Genomic DNA, 23,816 nt, shown 5'->3' on the forward strand with positions numbered 1-23,816 from the left:
TCGCATACTAAGCGAGCGCTCTACCATCTGAGCTACGCCCACCCACCCGAAGACTAATGGTGCTACATACAGCCATATAGACGACACAGACCCTTGCACTCCCATTATTCAGCAGACAAACACTACTCTCTATGTATCCGTTAGGGTGTCTTTCAGGTTTCGTGCATTCTGTATTGAATCGTAGTTGGCCACAATGAAAGTGGCACGTATAACGTCGAAAATAGAATTCGGACACCGCTCTGAGTAAGACCAACGTGTTGTCCACCCTCTAGACTTCAATGAGGTTAAGCCGCGATACCTAAGACAGATCTGCACTCGATGACACCTCGATAACAGCCGGTCCCCACACTTACATCTTGCTCTCCTTACGTCAGTATACATCATATCAGTCTGTGACGCTGGCTTTGCAACATCTTGCGTGCCTTTAGGTTCGCCGCGACCAACACTTACCATGCACTGACCACAAAAAATGGAGGCGCCGCGGCTTGAACCCTGGACCTTTCACATGCCAAGCGAACGCTCTACCAACTGAGCTACGCCCCATGCACGAGCAAACTGCGCTATTCCCCATTCTTTGCGACTCAGATGCGCACGGACACGATGCTTGGTTGGTTTTTAGCGGTGAAGGGAGCAGAGTACAAAGGCGCGGACCAGTTCATATACACAAAAGTTCCAAGTTGTTTCGATGCTCTGGTATTACAAATGCAAATTCCGTCTGTTTTTAACGTCTTAAATTGAAAGAGCCGTCACAAATTGCTCCGTTTTCACTCCTGGTCGACAATCATACAGCACCTGAGGTAACAAACACATCTCGAGCCCCATTGTGCACTCCATTATTCATGCCAACTCAGTGCCTCGCTCTTTACTACTGTGTACCAATCTTGTCATCCAACTGCAAAACACTGGGCCACAACAAGTTTCCGCGTCTCCATTGCAATGCGCATACTACGAAACGTTCCCCAAACTTGGCACTCACCCTCGCAGCCGACTTTTCCGACTTTCCACGACGCTCACGCAACGCTCACGCTAGTGACAGCATTATTTATAGTTCGACGTCGCGCCAAAGCGAATGAGCACATTTCGCCTACGGCTTAGGCCGCCCTCCTAGTGTGGCTGCTCGGTGTCTGCAGGCAGCGAGGGTCTGCAAGCTTCCTGTGTTCGCACCTATGTCACCTGTGCTTGCTTGTCAGAGACAGACTATCGCAAAACATACAACTCACTCCATGAATTGATTGCTACGGCATCTGTTATCAGCAGTCACAACTAGCAACACCAGTAGCAGCTGACTGCACGCAATGAATAAGAATGTGCAGTGGGATTTACGTGAACTCGGCGCAAGGCAGATCTTTCCGACATAGGCTTGAGAATCTTACGGGAACACTTGTACTGTTTCTAAATTAAGTGTAGGCGTGGGAGGAGGGTGCTTCCTGCGCACTAATAACAGCACGCTTGTCAATTGTGGATGCTAATCATTCGCTTGTATCTTCCTAGACACATCTGCTGGTTGTGAATTATTCCTCTTGCATGGAAAGGTGCGCATGTAGGTGTGTTAAAAGTTCTGGAGGCACTGGGTATTGATCCCAGTACCTCTCGCATACTAAGCGAGCGCTCTACCATCTGAGCTACGCCCACCCACCCGAAGACTAATGGTGCTACATACAGCCATATAGACGACACAGACCCTTGCACTCCCATTATTCAGCAGACAAACACTACTCTCTATGTATCCGTTAGGGTGTCTTTCAGGTTTCGTGCATTCTGTATTGAATCGTAGTTGGCCACAATGAAAGTGGCACGTATAACGTCGAAAATAGAATTCGGACACCGCTCTGAGTAAGACCAACGTGTTGTCCACCCTCTAGACTTCAATGAGGTTAAGCCGCGATACCTAAGACAGATCTGCACTCGATGACACCTCGATAACAGCCGGTCCCCACACTTACATCTTGCTCTCCTTACGTCAGTATACATCATATCAGTCTGTGACGCTGGCTTTGCAACATCTTGCGTGCCTTTAGGTTCGCCGCGACCAACACTTACCATGCACTGACCACAAAAAATGGAGGCGCCGCGGCTTGAACCCTGGACCTTTCACATGCCAAGCGAACGCTCTACCAACTGAGCTACGCCCCATGCACGAGCAAACTGCGCTATTCCCCATTCTTTGCGACTCAGATGCGCACGGACACGATGCTTGGTTGGTTTGTAGCGGTGAAGGGAGCAGAGTACAAAGGCGCGGACCAGTTCATATACACAAAAGTTCCAAGTTGTTTCGATGCTCTGGTATTACAAATGCAAATTCCGTCTGTTTTTAACGTCTTAAATTGAAAGAGCCGTCACAAATTGCTCCGTTTTCACTCCTGGTCGACAATCATACAGCACCTGAGGTAACAAACACATCTCGAGCCCCATTGTGCACTCCATTATTCATGCCAACTCAGTGCCTCGCTCTTTACTACTGTGTACCAATCTTGTCATCCAACTGCAAAACACTGGGCCACAACAAGTTTCCGCGTCTCCATTGCAATGCGCATACTACGAAACGTTCCCCAAACTTGGCACTCACCCTCGCAGCCGACTTTTCCGACTTTCCACGACGCTCACGCAACGCTCACGCTAGTGACAGCATTATTTATAGTTCGACGTCGCGCCAAAGCGAATGAGCACATTTCGCCTACGGCTTAGGCCGCCCTCCTACTGTGGCTGCTCGGTGTCTGCAGGCAGCGAGGGTCTGCAAGCTTCCTGTGTTCGCACCTATGTCACCTGTGCTTGCTTGTCAGAGACAGACTATCGCAAAACATACAACTCACTCCATGAATTGATTGCTACGGCATCTGTTATCAGCAGTCACAACTAGCAACACCAGTAGCAGCTGACTGCACGCAATGAATAAGAATGTGCAGTGGGATTTACGTGAACTCGGCGCAAGGCAGATCTTTCCGACATAGGCTTGAGAATCTTACGGGAACACTTGTACTGTTTCTAAATTAAGTGTAGGCGTGGGAGGAGGGTGCTTCCTGCGCTCTAATAACAGCACGTTTGTCAATTGTGGATGCTAATCATTCGCTTGTATCTTCCTAGACACATCTGCTGGTTGTGAATTATTCCTCTTGCATGGCAAGGTGCGCATGTAGGTGTGTTAAAAGTTCTGGAGGCACTGGGTATTGATCCCAGTACCTCTCGCATACTAAGCGAGCGCTCTACCATCTGAGCTAAGCCCGCCCACCCGAAGACTAACGGTGCTACATACAGCCATATAGACGACACAGACCCTTGCGCTCCCATTATTCAGCAGACAAACACTACTCTCTATGTATCCGTTAGGGTGTCTTTCAGGTTTCGTGCATTCTGTATTGAATCGTAGTTGGCCACAATGAAAGTGGCACGTATAACGTCGAAAATAGAATTCGGACACCGCTCTGAGTAAGACCAACGTGTTGTCCACCCTCTAGACTTCAATGAGGTTAAGCCGCGATACCTAAGACAGATCTGCACTCGATGACACCTCGATAACAGCCGGTCCCCACACTTACATCTTGCTCTCCTTACGTCAGTATACATCATATCAGTCTGTGACTCTGGCTTTGCAACATCTTGCGTGCCTTTAGGTTCGCCGCGACCAACACTTACCATGCACTGACCACAAAAAATGGAGGCGCCACGGCTTGAACCCTGGACCTTTCACATGCCAAGCGAACGCTCTACCAACTGAGCTACGCCCCATGCACGACCAAACTGCGCTATTCCCCATTCTTTGCGACTCAGATGCGCACGGACACGATGCTTGGTTGGTTTGTAGCGGTGAAGGGAGCAGAGTACAAAGGCGCGGACCCGTTCATATACACAAAAGTTCCAAGTAGTTTCGATGCTCTGGTATTACAAATGCAAATTCCATCTGTTTTTAACGTCTTAAATTGAAAGAGCCGTCACAAATTGCTCCGTTTTCACTCCTTGACGACAATCATACAGCACCTGAGGTAACAAACACATCTCGAGCCCCATTGTGCACTCCATTATTCATGCCAACTCAGTGCCTCGCTCTTTACTACTGTGTACCAATCTTGTCGTCCAACTGCAAAACACTGGGCCACAATAAGTTTCCGCGTCTCCATTGCACTGCGCATACTACGAAACGCTCCCCAAACTTGGCACTCACCCTGGCAGCCGACTTTTCCGACTTTCCACGACGCTCACGCTAGTGACAGCATTATTTATAGTTCGACGTCGCGCCAAAGCGAATGAGCACATTTCGCCTACGGCTTAGGCCGCCCTCCTACTGTGGCTGCTCGGTGTCTGCAGGCAGCGAGGGTCTGCAAGCTTCCTGTGTTCGCACCTATGTCACCTGTGCTTGCTTGTCAGAGACAGACTATCGCAAAACATACAACTCACTCCATGAATTGATTGCTACGGCATCTGTTATCAGCAGTCACAACTAGCAACACCAGTAGCAGCTGACTGCACGCAATGAATAAGAATGTGCAGTGGGATTTACGTGAACTCGGCGCAAGGCAGATCTTTCCGACATAGGCTTGAGAATCTTACGGGAACACTTGTACTGTTTCTAAATTAAGTGTAGGCGTGGGAGGAGGGTGCTTCCTGCGCACTAATAACAGCACGCTTGTCAATTGTGGATGCTAATCATTCGCTTGTATCTTCCTAGACACATCTGCTGGTTGTGAATTATTCCTCTTGCATGGAAAGGTGCGCATGTAGGTGTGTTAAAAGTTCTGGAGGCACTGGGTATTGATCCCAGTACCTCTCGCATACTAAGCGAGCGCTCTACCATCTGAGCTACGCCCACCCACCCGAAGACTAATGGTGCTACATACAGCCATATAGACGACACAGACCCTTGCACTCCCATTATTCAGCAGACAAACACTACTCTCTATGTATCCGTTAGGGTGTCTTTCAGGTTTCGTGCATTCTGTATTGAATCGTAGTTGGCCACAATGAAAGTGGCACGTATAACGTCGAAAATAGAATTCGGACACCGCTCTGAGTAAGACCAACGTGTTGTCCACCCTCTAGACTTCAATGAGGTTAAGCCGCGATACCTAAGACAGATCTGCACTCGATGACACCTCGATAACAGCCGGTCCCCACACTTACATCTTGCTCTCCTTACGTCAGTATACATCATATCAGTCTGTGACGCTGGCTTTGCAACATCTTGCGTGCCTTTAGGTTCGCCGCGACCAACACTTACCATGCACTGACCACAAAAAATGGAGGCGCCGCGGCTTGAACCCTGGACCTTTCACATGCCAAGCGAACGCTCTACCAACTGAGCTACGCCCCATGCACGACCAAACTGCGCTATTCCCCATTCTTTGCGACTCAGATGCGCACGGACACGATGCTTGGTTGGTTTGTAGCGGTGAAGGGAGCAGAGTACAAAGGCGCGGACCAGTTCATATACACAAAAGTTCCAAGTAGTTTCGATGCTCTGGTATTACAAATGCAAATTCCGTCTGTTTTTAACGTCTTAAATTGAAAGAGCCGTCACAAATTGCTCCGTTTTCACTCCTGGTCGACAATCATACAGCACCTGAGGTAACAAACACATCTCGAGCCCCATTGTGCACTCCATTATTCATGCCAACTCAGTGCCTCGCTCTTTACTACTGTGTACCAATCTTGTCATCCAACTGCAAAACACTGGGCCACAACAAGTTTCCGCGTCTCCATTGCAATGCGCATACTACGAAACGTTCCCCAAACTTGGCACTCACCCTCGCAGCCGACTTTTCCGACTTTCCACGACGCTCACGCTAGTGACAGCATTATTTATAGTTCGACGTCGCGCCAAAGCGAATGAGCACATTTCGCCTACGGCTTAGGCCGCCCTCCTACTGTGGCTGCTCGGTGTCTGCAGGCAGCGAGGGTCTGCAAGCTTCCTGTGTTCGCACCTATGTCACCTGTGCTTGCTTGTCAGAGACAGACTATCGCAAAACATACAACTCACTCCATGAATTGATTGCTACGGCATCTGTTATCAGCAGTCACAACTAGCAACACCAGTAGCAGCTGACTGCACGCAATGAATAAGAATGTGCAGTGGGATTTACGTGAACTCGGCGCAAGGCAGATCTTTCCGACATAGGCTTGAGAATCTTACGGGAACACTTGTACTGTTTCTAAATTAAGTGTAGGCGTGGGAGGAGGGTGCTTCCTGCGCTCTAATAACAGCACGCTTGTCAATTGTGGATGCTAATCATTCGCTTGTATCTTCCTAGACACATCTGCTGGTTGTGAATTATTCCTCTTGCATGGCAAGGTGCGCATGTAGGTGTGTTAAAAGTTCTGGAGGCACTGGGTATTGATCCCAGTACCTCTCGCATACTAAGCGAGCGCTCTACCATCTGAGCTAAGCCCGCCCACCCGAAGACTAACGGTGCTACATACAGCCATATAGACGACACAGACCCTTGCACTCCCATTATTCAGCAGACAAACACTACTCTCTATGTATCCGTTAGGGTGTCTTTCAGGTTTCGTGCATTCTGTATTGAATCGTAGTTGGCCACAATGAAAGTGGCACGTATAACGTCGAAAATAGAATTCGGACACCGCTCTGAGTAAGACCAACGTGTTGTCCACCCTCTAGACTTCAATGAGGTTAAGCCGCGATACCTAAGACAGATCTGCACTCGATGACACCTCGATAACAGCCGGTCCCCACACTTACATCTTGCTCTCCTTACGTCAGTATACATCATATCAGTCTGTGACTCTGGCTTTGCAACATCTTGCGTGCCTTTAGGTTCGCCGCGACCAACACTTACCATGCACTGACCACAAAAAATGGAGGCGCCACGGCTTGAACCCTGGACCTTTCACATGCCAAGCGAACGCTCTACCAACTGAGCTACGCCCCATGCACGACCAAACTGCGCTATTCCCCATTCTTTGCGACTCAGATGCGCACGGACACGATGCTTGGTTGGTTTGTAGCGGTGAAGGGAGCAGAGTACAAAGGCGCGGACCCGTTCATATACACAAAAGTTCCAAGTAGTTTCGATGCTCTGGTATTACAAATGCAAATTCCATCTGTTTTTAACGTCTTAAATTGAAAGAGCCGTCACAAATTGCTCCGTTTTCACTCCTTGACGACAATCATACAGCACCTGAGGTAACAAACACATCTCGAGCCCCATTGTGCACTCCATTATTCATGCCAACTCAGTGCCTCGCTCTTTACTACTGTGTACCAATCTTGTCGTCCAACTGCAAAACACTGGGCCACAATAAGTTTCCGCGTCTCCATTGCACTGCGCATACTACGAAACGCTCCCCAAACTTGGCACTCACCCTCGCAGCCGACTTTTCCGACTTTCCACGACGCTCACGCTAGTGACAGCATTATTTATAGTTCGACGTCGCGCCAAAGAAAATGAGCACATTTCGCCTACGGCTTAGGCCGCCCTCCTAGTGTGGCTGCTCGGTGTCTGCAGGCAGCGAGGGTCTGCAAGCTTCCTGTGTTCGCACCTATGTCACCTGTGCTTGCTTGTCAGAGACAGACTATCGCAAAACATACAACTCACTCCATGAATTGATTGCTACGGCATCTGTTATCAGCAGTCACAACTAGCAACACCAGTAGCAGCTGACTGCACGCAATGAATAAGAATGTGCAGTGGGATTTACGTGAACTCGGCGCAAGGCAGATCTTTCCGACATAGGCTTGAGAATCTTACGGGAACACTTGTACTGTTTCTAAATTAAGTGTAGGCGTGGGAGGAGGGTGCTTCCTGCGCACTAATAACAGCACGCTTGTCAATTGTGGATGCTAATCATTCGCTTGTATCTTCCTAGACACATCTGCTGGTTGTGAATTATTCCTCTTGCATGGAAAGGTGCGCATGTAGGTGTGTTAAAAGTTCTGGAGGCACTGGGTATTGATCCCAGTACCTCTCGCATACTAAGCGAGCGCTCTACCATCTGAGCTACGCCCACCCACCCGAAGACTAATGGTGCTACATACAGCCATATAGACGACACAGACCCTTGCACTCCCATTATTCAGCAGACAAACACTACTCTCTATGTATCCGTTAGGGTGTCTTTCAGGTTTCGTGCATTCTGTATTGAATCGTAGTTGGCCACAATGAAAGTGGCACGTATAACGTCGAAAATAGAATTCGGACACCGCTCTGAGTAAGACCAACGTGTTGTCCACCCTCTAGACTTCAATGAGGTTAAGCCGCGATACCTAAGACAGATCTGCACTCGATGACACCTCGATAACAGCCGGTCCCCACACTTACATCTTGCTCTCCTTACGTCAGTATACATCATATCAGTCTGTGACTCTGGCTTTGCAACATCTTGCGTGCCTTTAGGTTCGCCGCGACCAACACTTACCATGCACTGACCACAAAAAATGTAGGCGCCACGGCTTGAACCCTGGACCTTTCACATGCCAAGCGAACGCTCTACCAACTGAGCTACGCCCCATGCACGACCAAACTGCGCTATTCCCCATTCTTTGCGACTCAGATGCGCACGGACACGATGCTTGGTTGGTTTGTAGCGGTGAAGGGAGCAGAGTACAAAGGCGCGGACCCGTTCATATACACAAAAGTTCCAAGTAGTTTCGATGCTCTGGTATTACAAATGCAAATTCCATCTGTTTTTAACGTCTTAAATTGAAAGAGCCGTCACAAATTGCTCCGTTTTCACTCCTTGACGACAATCATACAGCACCTGAGGTAACAAACACATCTCGAGCCCCATTGTGCACTCCATTATTCATGCCAACTCAGTGCCTCGCTCTTTACTACTGTGTACCAATCTTGTCGTCCAACTGCAAAACACTGGGCCACAATAAGTTTCCGCGTCTCCATTGCACTGCGCATACTACGAAACGCTCCCCAAACTTGGCACTCACCCTGGCAGCCGACTTTTCCGACTTTCCACGACGCTCACGCTAGTGACAGCATTATTTATAGTTCGACGTCGCGCCAAAGCGAATGAGCACATTTCGCCTACGGCTTAGGCCGCCCTCCTAGTGTGGCTGCTCGGTGTCTGCAGGCAGCGAGGGTCTGCAAGCTTCCTGTGTTCGCACCTATGTCACCTGTGCTTGCTTGTCAGAGACAGACTATCGCAAAACATACAACTCACTCCATGAATTGATTGCTACGGCATCTGTTATCAGCAGTCACAACTAGCAACACCAGTAGCAGCTGACTGCACGCAATGAATAAGAATGTGCAGTGGGATTTACGTGAACTCGGCGCAAGGCAGATCTTTCCGACATAGGCTTGAGAATCTTACGGGAACACTTGTACTGTTTCTAAATTAAGTGTAGGCGTGGGAGGAGGGTGCTTCCTGCGCACTAATAACAGCACGCTTGTCAATTGTGGATGCTAATCATTCGCTTGTATCTTCCTAGACACATCTGCTGGTTGTGAATTATTCCTCTTGCATGGAAAGGTGCGCATGTAGGTGTGTTAAAAGTTCTGGAGGCACTGGGTATTGATCCCAGTACCTCTCGCATACTAAGCGAGCGCTCTACCATCTGAGCTACGCCCACCCACCCGAAGACTAATGGTGCTACATACAGCCATATAGACGACACAGACCCTTGCACTCCCATTATTCAGCAGACAAACGCTACTCTCTATGTATCCGTTAGGGTGTCTTTCAGGTTTCGTGCATTCTGTATTGAATCGTAGTTGGCCACAATGAAAGTGGCACGTATAACGTCGAAAATAGAATTCGGACACCGCTCTGAGTAAGACCAACGTGTTGTCCACCCTCTAGACTTCGATGAGGTTAAGCCGCGATACCTAAGACAGATCTGCACTCGATGACACCTCGATAACAGCCGGTCCCCACACTTACATCTTGCTCTCCTTACGTCAGTATACATCATATCAGCCTGTGACGCTGGCTTTGCAACATCTTGCGTGCCTTTAGGTTCGCCGCGACCAACACTTACCATGCACTGAACACAAAAAATAGAGGCGCCGCGGCTTGAACCCTGGACCTTTCACGTGCCAAGCGAACGCTCTACCAACTGAGCTACGCCCCATGCACGACCAAACTGCGCTATTCCCCATTCTTTGCGACTCAGATGCGCACGGACACGATGCTTGGTTGGTTTGTAGCGGTGAAGGGAGCAGAGTACAAAGGCGCGGACCAGTTCATATACACAAAAGTTCCAAGTAGTTTCGATGCTCTGGTATTACAAATGCAAATTCCGTCTGTTTTTAACGTCTTAAATTGAAAGAGCCGTCACAAATTGCTCCGTTTTCACTCCTGGTCGACAATCATACAGCACCTGAGGTAACAAACACATCTCGAGCCCCATTGTGCACTCCATTATTCATGCCAACTCAGTGCCTCGCTCTTTACTACTGTGTACCAATCTTGTCATCCAACTGCAAAACACTGGGCCACAACAAGTTTCCGCGTCTCCATTGCAATGCGCATACTACGAAACGTTCCCCAAACTTGGCACTCACCCTCGCATCCGACTTTTCCGACTTTCCACGACGCTCACGCAACGCTCACGGTAGTGACAGCATTATTTATAGTTCGACGTCGCGCCAAAGCGAATGAGCACATTTCGCCTACGGCTTAGGCCGCCCTCCTAGTGTGGCTGCTCGGTGTCTGCAGGCAGCGAGGGTCTGCAAGCTTCCTGTGTTCGCACCTATGTCACCTGTGCTTGCTTGTCAGAGACAGACTATCGCAAAACATACAACTCACTCCATGAATTGATTGCTACGGCATCTGTTATCAGCAGTCACAACTAGCAACACCAGTAGCAGCTGACTGCACGCAATGAATAAGAATGTGCAGTGGGATTTACGTGAACTCGGCGCAAGGCAGATCTTTCCGACATAGGCTTGAGAATCTTACGGGAACACTTGTACTGTTTCTAAATTAAGTGTAGGCGTGGGAGGAGGGTGCTTCCTGCGCACTAATAACAGCACGCTTGTCAATTGTGGATGCTAATCATTCGCTTGTATCTTCCTAGACACATCTGCTGGTTGTGAATTATTCCTCTTGCATGGAAAGGTGCGCATGTAGGTGTGTTAAATGTTCTGGAGGCACTGGGTATTGATCCCAGTACCTCTCGCATACTAAGCGAGCGCTCTACCATCTGAGCTACGCCCGCCCACCCGAAGACTAATGGTGCTACATACAGCCATATAGACGACACAGACCCTTGCACTCCCATTATTCAGCAGACAAACACTACTCTCTATGTATCCGTTAGGGTGTCTTTCAGGTTTCGTGCATTCTGTATTGAATCGTAGTTGGCCACAATGAAAGTGGCACGTATAACGTCGAAAATAGAATTCGGACACCGCTCTGAGTAAGACCAACGTGTTGTCCACCCTCTAGACTTCAATGAGGTTAAGCCGCGATACCTAAGACAGATCTGCACTCGATGACACCTCGATAACAGCCGGTCCCCACACTTACATCTTGCTCTCCTTACGTCAGTATACATCATATCAGCCTGTGACGCTGGCTTTGCAACATCTTGCGTGCCTTTAGGTTCGCCGCGACCAACACTTACCATGCACTGACCACAAAAAATGGAGGCGCCGCGGCTTGAACCCTGGACCTTTCACATGCCAAGCGAACGCTCTACCAACTGAGCTACGCCCCATGCACGACCAAACTGCGCTATTCCCCATTCTTTGCGACTCAGATGCGCACGGACACCATGCTTGGTTGGTTTGTAGCGGTGAAGGGAGCAGAGTACAAAGGCGCGGACCCGTTCATATACACAAAAGTTCCAAGTAGTTTCGATGCTCTGGTATTACAAATGCAAATTCCATCTGTTTTTAACGTCTTAAATTGAAAGAGCCGTCACAAATTGCTCCGTTTTCACTCCTTGACGACAATCATACAGCACCTGAGGTAACAAACACATCTCGAGCCCCATTGTGCACTCCATTATTCATGCCAACTCAGTGCCTCGCTCTTTACTACTGTGTACCAATCTTGTCGTCCAACTGCAAAACACTGGGCCACAATAAGTTTCCGCGTCTCCAGTGCACTGCGCATACTACGAAACGCTCCCCAAACTTGGCACTCACCCTCGCAGCCAACTTTTCCGACTTTCCACGACGCTCACGCAACGCTCACGCTAGTGACAGCATTATTTATAGTTCGACGTCGCGCCAAAGCGAATGAGCACATTTCGCCTACGGCTTAGGCCGCCCTCCTACTGTGGCTGCTCGGTGTCTGCAGGCAGCGAGGGTCTGCAAGCTTCCTGTGTTCGCACCTATGTCACCTGTGCTTGCTTGTCAGAGACAGACTATCGCAAAACATACAACTCACTCCATGAATTGATTGCTACGGCATCTGTTATCAGCAGTCACAACTAGCAACACCAGTAGCAGCTGACTGCACGCAATGAATAAGAATGTGCAGTGGGATTTACGTGAACTCGGCGCAAGGCAGATCTTTCCGACATAGGCTTGAGAATCTTACGGGAACACTTGTACTGTTTCTAAATTAAGTGTAGGCGTGGGAGGAGGGTGCTTCCTGCGCTCTAATAACAGCACGCTTGTCAATTGTGGATGCTAATCATTCGCTTGTATCTTCCTAGACACATCTGCTGGTTGTGAATTATTCCTCTTGCATGGCAAGGTGCGCATGTAGGTGTGTTAAAAGTTCTGGAGGCACTGGGTATTGATCCCAGTACCTCTCGCATACTAAGCGAGCGCTCTACCATCTGAGCTACGCCCGCCCACCCGAAGACTAATGGTGCTACATACAGTCATATAGACGACACAGACCCTTGCACTCCCATTATTCAGCAGACAAACACTACTCTCTATGTATCCGTTAGGGTGTCCTTCAGGTTTCGTGCATTCTGTATTGAATCGTAGTTGGCCACAATGAAAGTGGCACGTATAACGTCGAAAATAGAATTCGGACACCGCTCTGAGTAAGACCAACGTGTTGTCCACCCTCTAGACTTCAATGAGGTTAAGCCGCGATACCTAATACAGATCTGCACTCGATGACACCTCGATAACAGCCGGTCCCCACACTTACATCTTGCTCTCCTTACGTCAGTATACATCATATCAGCCTGTGACGCTGGCTTTGCAACATCTTGCGTGCCTTTAGGTTCGCCGCGACCAACACTTACCATGCACTGACCACAAAAAATGTAGGCGCCGCGGCTTGAACCCTGGACCTTTCACATGCCAAGCGAACGCTCTACCAACTTTTTTTTTTATTTTTTATTTTTTTCTTTTTATTTGTACTTTTTTATTTTTTTTTATTTTTTTTTTTTAATCTTTAACCCTGCGGTACTGGCTTTCGGCTTCGGCTTCTTCTGTGCAATAAACAAAATAGCCTTCTTTGCCAGCAGAGGATAAGTGATTGTAATATGAAACTTTAAAATTGTACTTCTCCCCAATTGTTTTTGTTTAAGCGTCGTTTCGCTTAAATAAACGATTTTTGTTTATCTCGTTGGCTTGTCAACCAATGCCCAGTCGCTCCAATACAATTTTAAGCATATTGCCGTAGTTTTTCTTGTGGTCTTTATATTTCAGGGCGTTATAAAAAGCACACTTCAAGTACATGTAAAAATCAGTGGAATTGTCATTTCCCAGGTGATTAATTACGTAATTCACATAGTGTCCCATTAACCAATGGACCGAGTTGTTTTTTGCTGCTGGAAAATAGCAAGTCTGAGGCCTGAGGAATGTAACAGGGGGAAAATTTTCCACCGAAGATCTCGTAAGAAAAGCCAGTTGTTCCCTAATCCAATTACAGAGTTGTAGATTGCCACCGCACGTGAATCTGTGCACTAACGTGTCGATCAATTTACATTTGAGACATAGGTTCGTGTCGCTAACGCCGATTGCATGTAACCTTTCATTGGTGCTTACGGTCTCATTCACTGTTTTATACCACGCTGACTTGACGTCCGATGGTAGACCACGCATATTAATATTTTTCCATATGGCGTCCCAATCAGTGTGTGGGTATTTACTTTCCAATTTGTTTCTCCCCTCCATTTTCTTTCGATGGGACAGAATATCGCGGGCCGTGATCCGTCGTGAGTTGATGATGACACCGCCGAGATAGCTGAATTCCACAAAATATACACGAACGTACTGGAGCCGGTTATTTATTTTTTGCACATTCACCGGCGCCTGTAAACTGGCAGGCCTGACAACTTCAAATAATTTAGTTGTAATGCTATCAGCGTGGTCGCTAAGGATAGTGGCGGTCCTTTTTATAAAAAGCGCAGACGCCTTATTTCTGATGTCAACTAACCCCAAACCTCCATTCCTGGGATCTAAGGTCGCAGTTTTTGCGTCGACTCTGAATATATCCCCTCTCCAAAGATAGCTGGCAATGGTAGACATTATCTTTTTTCCAATCATTTTCGGTAGTGGGAAGATCTGTGCTATAAAGTAACTCCTGGAGAGAATGCAGTGGTTAATGAAAATCACCCTCTGAACTTGGTTCATGTTACGGTGGAGGTTTTCTCTTGTTGTTCCAAGAAGTTGTCCCGACGTATTTCTCCAATTGATAGCTGCCATTTTTAACGGACAAGGTGTCAGTGTTATTCCTAGTGCTTTGCATTGGGTGACCATTGTGGCCCAGGCTAAGGTGGTATGTTGAAAACCCCGCAGGTTTAGGAGTTTGCTTTTGTTTGCGTTGACACCTGCTCCGGAGACTCTACAGTACTTTTTAATTAGCGTTTCCAATTTCAAAATGTCGTCGGGATTTCGCAGGACGACTCCGACATCATCGGCATAGGCGTTTATGACTGTTCGGTGACCAGATAATGTGATGCCAGTTAGAGTGGCATGAACACTGCGGAGGAAAGGTTCTAATGAAAGCACGAATAGGAACATGGAGAGGGGGCTTCCTTGAGGAACGCCACGCCTGATCTGAATCTGCTTTGTCCTCTGGCAGTTAACTGATATACAAGCGCTGATGCCTGTTGCAACATTTCTGATCACACTTACGACTCGCTCATTAAAACCTATTTTGTTCAGTGTGGCACTAAGGAATCTGTGATCCACACGATCAAATGCTTTCTGGAAGTCAATAAACATGATAGCACATTTTATGGTGGTCACAGCAGTGATTGCAATTATATCTCTATATTCAGCTATGCTTTTGAAAATGCTCTTGGTAGGCACACAGGACTGGTATGGACTTACTATCTTTTTGGCCAACTGTGAGAGTCTGTTGTTTAAAATTCTGCCGATGATTTTATAATCGGAGTTTAACAGGGAGATAGGACGAAAGTTGTTGAGGTTTCTTTTTGCAGCATTTTTTGGGATTAGTACTATTGTGCTCTCTTTAAAAACAGCAGGTAAATGCTTTCCCTGAAGCACCTCGTTCGTCATTCGGGTAAACATGTCACCAATCAGTGGCCAGTATCGTTTATAAAATTCAACAGGCAAACCATCCGGTCCCGGCGATTTCCTCAGAGGAGATTTGCAGATGATTCTGTGGATATCTTCGTTAGTACACTCAACGAGAAGGTCTTCGTTTTCCTCGTCCGAGACCTGTGGAGCTATGGAACTAAGGAACTCATCGAAGGACTCTTCACATACCGGGTTGGCAGTGTATAGGTCTTCGTAATATTTGTGCACTGCATTGACGATGTCTCTCTGAGTCGTGAGTGTCTCGCCAGTTTCAGACTGAAGTCCATCAATGAAGGTGCGTCTCCTGTTTCTTTCGTGCTTCAGTAGATGGTACAAGGAAGCATGTTCATCCTCCACGACTGTCTTAGCCTTGGATTTTAATTTCAGACCCTCCATCTGCTGTCTTTTAAGACTGAGCAATTTGGCCTTAGTTTGCTTGATATCTGCCAGACGGACGTTGGAAGTGTTTGCCTGCTCATATAAATTTCGCAGCATGGTATAATAAAATTCTATGGAATTTTTCAAGTCTTTCGATCGTTGTACACTATACTGGATGAGAACTTTTCTCAGTTTAGGCTTTGCCCTGTTGCACCACCAGTCTAGTACTGAGACGTGTCTATCTGCAGAGCGGAGGCACAATGCCCACGCTTCTGTCAAACTTTCTTCTAATCCGTCGTCCTGCATCAGTGACGTATTAAGGTGCCATGAACTTCTAAAACGGCGAGTGGGTTGCGCAGTAAGGTTGATGGAAGCTAGCACGGAGCTATGATCAGAAAAGTAAACTGGAATCGTCTCTGCTTTAATGAAGGAGCTAACTAGACTTTGCGATATGTAGAGTCTGTCGATCCTGCTACGTGAGTGAGGACCTAGGAATGTAAATGCCACAAATGTGGGATACATTATTTCCCAAGCATCTTTAAGCTGTAAAACAGTGACGAAACGCTTCAGTTCATTGCAGTTGTTAAAATTCGGAACCTGGTCTTTCTTATTTATCAAACAATTAAAATCACCGCCTATTATAAGATCTTTTGGGTTTTTCCGTAATAAATAAATGATTTCTTCTTTATAGAACTGTGCTCTTTCCATTCTATTGGATGTGCCAGAAGGGGCATACAGATTGATAAGGGTAGAACCAAAGACTTTTATACCTATCGCTCTGCCGGAGTCCAACCTCTCGATATCCGAGACAGGAATCCCCTCCCTGACTAAAATTGCTGTACCGACGTTGGTGTCAAGTGAGACATTTAAAATCGCCAAATATCCAGGCACTGTAAGATTAGTCAGCACTACTTCCTGTAGGAAAGCAATGTCCGTCCCTGACTCATATAAATAATCCTTGAGCGCTGTAACTTTAGGCACGGATGTAATCCTGTTAATATTGATAGTCGTAATTGTATATGCCTGGGACATGTAGTTTGCATAAAAAGTAAATAAGTGATTAAAAAGATAACAAAATATTAATAAAAAAAAAGAAAAGAGATGTGCAGCTTCTAGAAGGGAGAAACGACTCCGCTTAAACAAACATCTAAAAGAATAGTCAGTATTTGAAGCTCGGTAAACACTTCATCTGGTTCCTCTGAAATATGACTAAGACAGTAGTACAATTAGAAATGAAACTGGTTCAACAAAATCCTTTTTTTTTTTTCATCTTACAGCCTCATTTTGGTGCAGGATTCCGAACATCTCGGGTTTTAGTTTTACCGAGGGGCTTTGCATCACTAATGTCACTTGAAGGTACCTCCTTAGGTCTTTCCGTGATGATTTCATACAAGACGTTCTTGGCCGTCGCTTCCTCTTGTGCTGGTTGTTGTTTGCTTTGGTTACGGGAAGCTTTGAGAGTAGGTTGCGGTTTGAGTCGGCGTCTTCGGACATCTTGGTTCAACGCGCCGTCATTCGGATTGTCTATCTTTACCACCGTTGTGACCGAAGCTGCCTCAACAGCGTCCTTTTTACGAGTGCCATTTCCTTGTTCTTCCGTCACTAGCTCCAGAGCACTGACTGAGTCGGCGGTTTGTGGGTCTGTAAGTTCTTGAGTTGGGTTCCGCTCCGTCACCTCTTGTGCTTCGGAGTGCGCCTCTTCCGTCTCCGCGACAATCGTTACTGCGTCCCCTCCGTGGACCGTTTGTACCTGTTCAGCCGCCGACAGCGGCCGGGTTGCCTCAGCGGCTGTCGTCACGTCAATACATGTACTGTTTGTTTCCTCGAGCACATCCGCATTACACTGCTTCTGCTTGCGGGTGGAAGGCGAATTACGGGCGGACTCGCCGTCCGAGCCGTCATCGGTCGTATCCAACGGTCGCTTCTTATTCTGGAGATCGCAATCGGGAACAGAAGGGTGTGATGTAATGACGCTCAGGGGAGGGAACTCCGTAGTAGTTATAGCGGGCACTGCAGAAGTACATGCACCACTGTCGTTAACCGAAAGAAGGGAAGTGCTATTTGGTAAGACATCGCTGAGGGTCAGTTTTTGACGCTGTGTTAGATTGTTCCGAAGAACAAAAACACGGCGCGGACAATCTTGTCGGAAATGACCTGTCTCATTGCAAATATTGCACGTGCGCTCCTGACCAGAATACACAACATGTGCTTTATGGCCTGCAACGGATATATGGGACGGAATGTTGGCTTTCACCTCCATTTCAACGGATCTAATGCCATTAAAACACTGTATCTTGTATAGCTTCGACCATCTTTCGTTATAGATAGATTTAACTTCGCCATATTTAAATAGAGCGTCCTTGATCAACTGATTATCAATTTCAATTGGAACATTCAAAATCCTGACATTGGTGTACATGATATCAGCTTTTCGTACAGAGACATTACTTTTTGAACCGTCTCGATGAACAAATTCGACGGAATTACCCCATTTTGCAAGCAACTTATCGACTGTCACTGAGTTCAGAAATTTAACAAAAACACAGTATTTTTCAGCATCTAATTGCGTGGTATGAACAGAGTCAGAATTTATACCGATTACCTCAGTCAGCCAATCGTGGATTTCCAGCGCAGTGGGTTGGACCGGCCGTGTTTCTTTCTCGAACGAGAAGACTAAAGTATTCTTCCTGACGGTGTCAGACATGGTCGTCGGTTCCGACGAAATTCCGGCAACAACCGAATTTGCGGCGAAGCACGAAACGTGGAACGGACGAAAGCACTATAAAAACACTTATCAGAGACACCACTCAAAAAATAACAGCGAAAATGTACAGCTAACTTCACGTAAACACCAAACACCGGCGATAGCGCTAACGTACGCGGAGTAAACAACAAGCACGTCCGACCGCGGCGACGGCTAAAGCCAGAATGCGAATTGAGCTACGCCCCATGCACGACCAAACTGCGCTATTCCCCATTCTTTGCGACTCAGATGCGCACGGACACGATGCTTGGTTGGTTTGTAGCGGTGAAGGGAGCAGAGTACAATGGCGCGGACCCGTTCATATACACAAAAGTTCCAAGTAGTTCGATGCTTTGGTATTACAAATGCAAAATTCCATCTGTTTTTAAGGTCTTAAATTGAAAGAGCCGTCACAAATTGCTCCGTTTTCACTCCTGGTCGACAATCATACAGCACCTGAGGTAACAAACACATCTCGAGCCCCATTGTGCACTCCATTATTCATGCCAACTCAGTGCCTCGCTCTTTACTACTGTGTACCAATCTTGTCATCCAACTGCAAAACACTGGGCCACAACAAGTTTCCGCGTCTCCACTGCAATGCGCATAATACGAAACGTTCCCCAAACTTGGCACTCACCCTCGCAGCCGACTTTTCCGACTTTCCACGACGCTCACGCTAGTGACAGCATTATTTATAGTTCGACGTCGCGCCAAAAGCGAATGAGCACATTTCGCCTACGGCTTAGGCCGCCCTCCTACTGTGGCTGCTCTGTGTCTGCAGGCAGCGAGGGTCTGCATGCTTCCTGTGTTCGCACCTATGTCACCTGTGCTTGCTTGTCAGAGACAGACTATCGCAAAACATACAACTCACTCCATGAATTGACTGCTACGGCATCTGTTATCAGCAGTCACAACTAGCAACACCAGTAGCAGCTGACTGCACGCAAAGAATAGGAATGTGCAGTGGGATTTACGTGAACTCGGCGCAAGGCAGATCTTTCCGACATAGGCTTGAGAATCTTACGGGAACACTTGTACTGTTTCTAAATTAAGTGTAGGCGTGGGAGGAGGGTGCTTCCTGCGCACTAATAACAGCACGCTTGTCAATTGTGGATGCTAATCATTCGCTTGTATCTTCCTAGACACATCTGCTGGTTGTGAATTATTCCTCTTGCATGGCAAGGTGCGCATGTACGTGTGTCAAAAATTCTGGAGGCACTGGGTATTGATCCCAGTACCTCTCGCATACTAAGCGTGCGCTCTACCATCTGAGCTACGCCCGCACCCCCGTAGACTAATGGTGCTACATACAGCCATATAGACGACACAGACCCTTGGACTCCCATTATTCAGCAGACAAACACTACTCTCTATGTATCCGTTAGGGTGTCTTTCAGGTTTCGTGCATTCTGTATTGAATCGTAGTTGGCCACAATGAAAGTGGCACGTATAACGTCGAAAATAGAATTCGGACACCGCTCTGAGTAAGACCAACGTGTTGTCCACCCTCTAGACTTCAATGAGGTTAAGCCGCGATACCTAAGACAGATCTGCACTCGATGACACCTCGATAACAGCCGGTCCCCACACTTACATCTTGGTCTCCTTACGTCAGTATACATCATATCAGTCTGTGACGCTGGCTTTGCAACATCTTGCGTGCCTTTAGGTTCGTCGCGACCAACACTTACCATGCACTGACCACAAAAAATGGAGGCGCCGCGGCTTGAACCATGGACCTTTCACATGCCAAGCGAACGCTCTACCAACTGAGCTACGCCCCATGCACGACGAAACTGCGCTATTCCCCATTCTTTGCGACTCAGATGCACACGGACACGATGGTTGGTTGGTTTGTAGCGGTGAAGGGAGCAGAGTACAAAGGCGCGGACCCGTTCATATACACAAAAGTTCCAAGTAGTTTCGATGCTCTGGTATTAGAAATGCAAATTCCGTCTGTTTCTAACGTCTTAAATTGAAAGAGCCGTCACAAATTGCTCCGTTTTCACTCTTTGTCGACAATCATACAGCACCTGAGGTAACAAACACATCTCGAGCCCCATTGTGCACTTCATTATTCATGCCAACTCAGTGCCTCGCTCTTTACTACTGTGTACCAATCTTGTCATCCAACTGCAAAACACTGGGCCACAACAAGTTTCCGCGTCTCCATTGCAATGCGCATACTACGAAACGTTCCCCAAACTTGGCACTCAAACTCGCAGCCGACTTTTCCGACTTTCCACGACGCTCACGCTAGTGACAGCTTTATTTATAGTTCGACGTCGCGCCAAAGCGAATGAGCACATTTCGCCTACGGCTTAGGCCGCCCTCCTACTGTGGCTGCTCTGTGTCTGCAGGCAGCGAGGTTCTGCATGCTTCCTGTGTTCGCACCTATGTCACCTGTGCTTGCTTGTCAGAGACAGACTATCGCAAAACATACAACTCACTCCATGAATTGATTGCTACGGCATCTGTTATCAGCAGTCACAACTAGCAACACCAGTAGCAGCTGACTGCACGCAAAGAATAGGAATGTGCAGTGGGATTTACGTGAACTCGGCGCAAGGCAGATCTTTCCGACATAGGCTTGAGAATCTTACGGGAACACTTGTACTGTTTCTAAATTAAGTGTAGGCGTGGGAGGAGGGTGCTTCCTGCGCACTAATAACAGCACGCTTGTCAATTGTGGATGCTAATCATTCGCTTGTATCTTCCTAGACACATCTGCTGGTTGTGAATTATTCCTCTTGCATGGCAAGGTGCGCATGTAGGTGTGTTAAAAATTCTGGAGGCACTGGGTATTGATCCCAGTACCTCTCGCATACTAAGCGTGCGCTCTACCATCTGAGCTACGCCCGCCCCCCCGTAGACTAATGGTGCTACATACAGCCATATAGACGACACAGACCCTTGGACTCCCATTATTCAGCAGACAAACACTACTCTCTATGTATCCGTTAGGGTGTCTTTCAGGTTTCGTGCATTCTGTATTGAATCGTAGTTGGCCACAATGAAAGTGGCACGTATAACGTCGAAAATAGAATTCGGACACCGCTCTGAGTAAGACCAACGTGTTGTCCATCCTCTAGACTTCAATGAGGTTAAGCCGCGATACCTAAGACAGATCTGCACTCGATGACACCTCGATAACAGCCGGTCCCCACACTTACATCTTGCTCTCCTTACGTCAGTATACATCATATCAGTCTGTGACGCTGGCTTTGCAACATCTTGCGTGCCTTTAGGTTCGCCGCGACCAACACTTACCATGCACTGACCACAAAAAATGCAGGCGCCGCGGCTTGAACCCTGGACCTTTCACATGCCAAGCGAACGCTCTACCAACTGAGCTACGCCCCATGCACGACGAAACTGCGCTATTCCCCATTCTTTGCGACTCAGATGCACACGGACACGATGGTTGGTTGGTTTGTAGCGGTGAAGGGCGCAGAGTACAAAGGCGCGGACCCGTTCATATACACAAAAGTTCCAAGTAGTTTCGATGCTCTGGTATTAGAAATGCAAATTCCGTCTGTTTCTAACGTCTTAAATTGAAAGAGCCGTCACAAATTGCTCCGTTTTCACTCTTTGTCGACAATCATACAGCACCTGAGGTAACAAACACATCTCGAGCCCCATTGTGCACTTCATTATTCATGCCAACTCAGTGCCTCGCTCTTTACTACTGTGTACCAATCTTGTCATCCAACTGCAAAACACTGGGCCACAACAAGTTTCCGCGTCTCCATTGCAATGCGCATACTACGAAACGTTCCCCAAACTTGGCACTCAAACTCGCAGCCGACTTTTCCGACTTTCCACGACGCTCACGCTAGTGACAGCTTTATTTATAGTTCGACGTCGCGCCAAAGCGAATGAGCACATTTCGCCTACGGCTTAGGCCGCCCTCCTACTGTGGCTGCTCTGTGTCTGCAGGCAGCGAGGGTCTGCATGCTTCCTGTGTTCGCACCTATGTCACCTGTGCTTGCTTGTCAGAGACAGACTATCGCAAAACATACAACTCACTCCATGAATTGATTGCTACGGCATCTGTTATCAGCAGTCACAACTAGCAACACCAGTAGCAGCTGACTGCACGCAAAGAATAGGAATGTGCAGTGGGATTTACGTGAACTCGGCGCAAGGCAGATCTTTCCGACATAGGCTTGAGAATCTTACGGGAACACTTGTACTGTTTCTAAATTAAGTGTAGGCGTGGGAGGAGGGTGCTTCCTGCGCACTAATAACAGCACGCTTGTCAATTGTGGATGCTAATCATTCGCTTGTATCTTCCTAGACACATCTGCTGGTTGTGAATTATTCCTCTTGCATGGCAAAGTGCGCATGTAGGTGTGTTAAAAATTCTGGAGGTACTGGGTATTGATCCCAGTACCTCTCGCATACTAAGCGTGAGCTCTACCACCTGAGCTACGCCCGCCACCCCGAAGACTAATGGTGCTACTTACAGCCATATAGACGACACAGACCCTTGGACTCCCATTATTCAGCAGACAAACACTACTCTCTATGTATCCGTTAGGGTGTCTTTCAGGTTTCGTGCATTCTGTATTGAATCGTAGTTGGCCACAATGAAAGTGGCACGTATAACGTCGAAAATAGAATTCGGACACCGCTCTGAGTAAGACCAACGTGTTGTCCACCCTCTAGACTTCAATGAGTTTAAGCCGCGATACCTAAGACAGATCTGCACTCGATGACACCTCGATAACAGCCGGTCCCCACACTTACATCTTGCTCTCCTTACGTCAGTATACATCATATCAGTCTGTGACGCTGGCTTTGCAACATCTTGCGTGCCTTTAGGTTCGCCGCGACCAACACTTACCATGCACTGACCACAAAAAATGGAGGCGCCGCGGCTTGAACCCTGGGCCTTTCACATGCCAAGCGAGCGCTCTACCATCTGAGCTACGCCCGCCGCCCCGAAGACTAATGGTGCTACATACTGCCATATAGAAGACACAGACCCTTGCACTCCCATTATGCAGCAGACAAACACTATTCTCTATGTATCCGTTATGGTGTCTTTCAGGTTTCGTGCATTCTGTATCGAATCGTAGTTGGCCACAATGAAAGTGGCACGTATAACGTCGAAAATAGAATTCGGACACCGCTCTGAGTAAGACCAACGTGTTGTCCACCCTCTAGACTTCAATGAGGTTAAGCCGCGATACCTAAGACAGATCTGCACTCGATGACACCTCGATAACAGCCGGTCCCCACACTTACATCTTGCTCTCCTTACGTCAGTATACATCATATCAGTCTGTGACGCTGGCTTTGCAACATCTTGC

At 47.6% G+C, this 23,816-nt stretch overlaps 1 non-coding gene across 1 annotated transcript; it reads right to left on the reverse strand.

Annotated features, from left to right (window-relative positions):
- Window positions 1-21,788: 21,788 nt before the first annotated feature.
- On the reverse strand, window positions 21,789-21,864 carry Trnaa-ggc (transfer RNA alanine (anticodon GGC)). Its single transcript has one exon. It is a non-coding gene; the product is annotated as a tRNA-Ala (tRNA).
- Window positions 21,865-23,816: the final 1,952 nt, after the last annotated feature.

This window comes from Schistocerca gregaria, chromosome 9, assembly GCF_023897955.1.
Source record: "Schistocerca gregaria isolate iqSchGreg1 chromosome 9, iqSchGreg1.2, whole genome shotgun sequence".
Taxonomy (NCBI): Eukaryota; Metazoa; Arthropoda; class Insecta; order Orthoptera; family Acrididae; genus Schistocerca; species Schistocerca gregaria.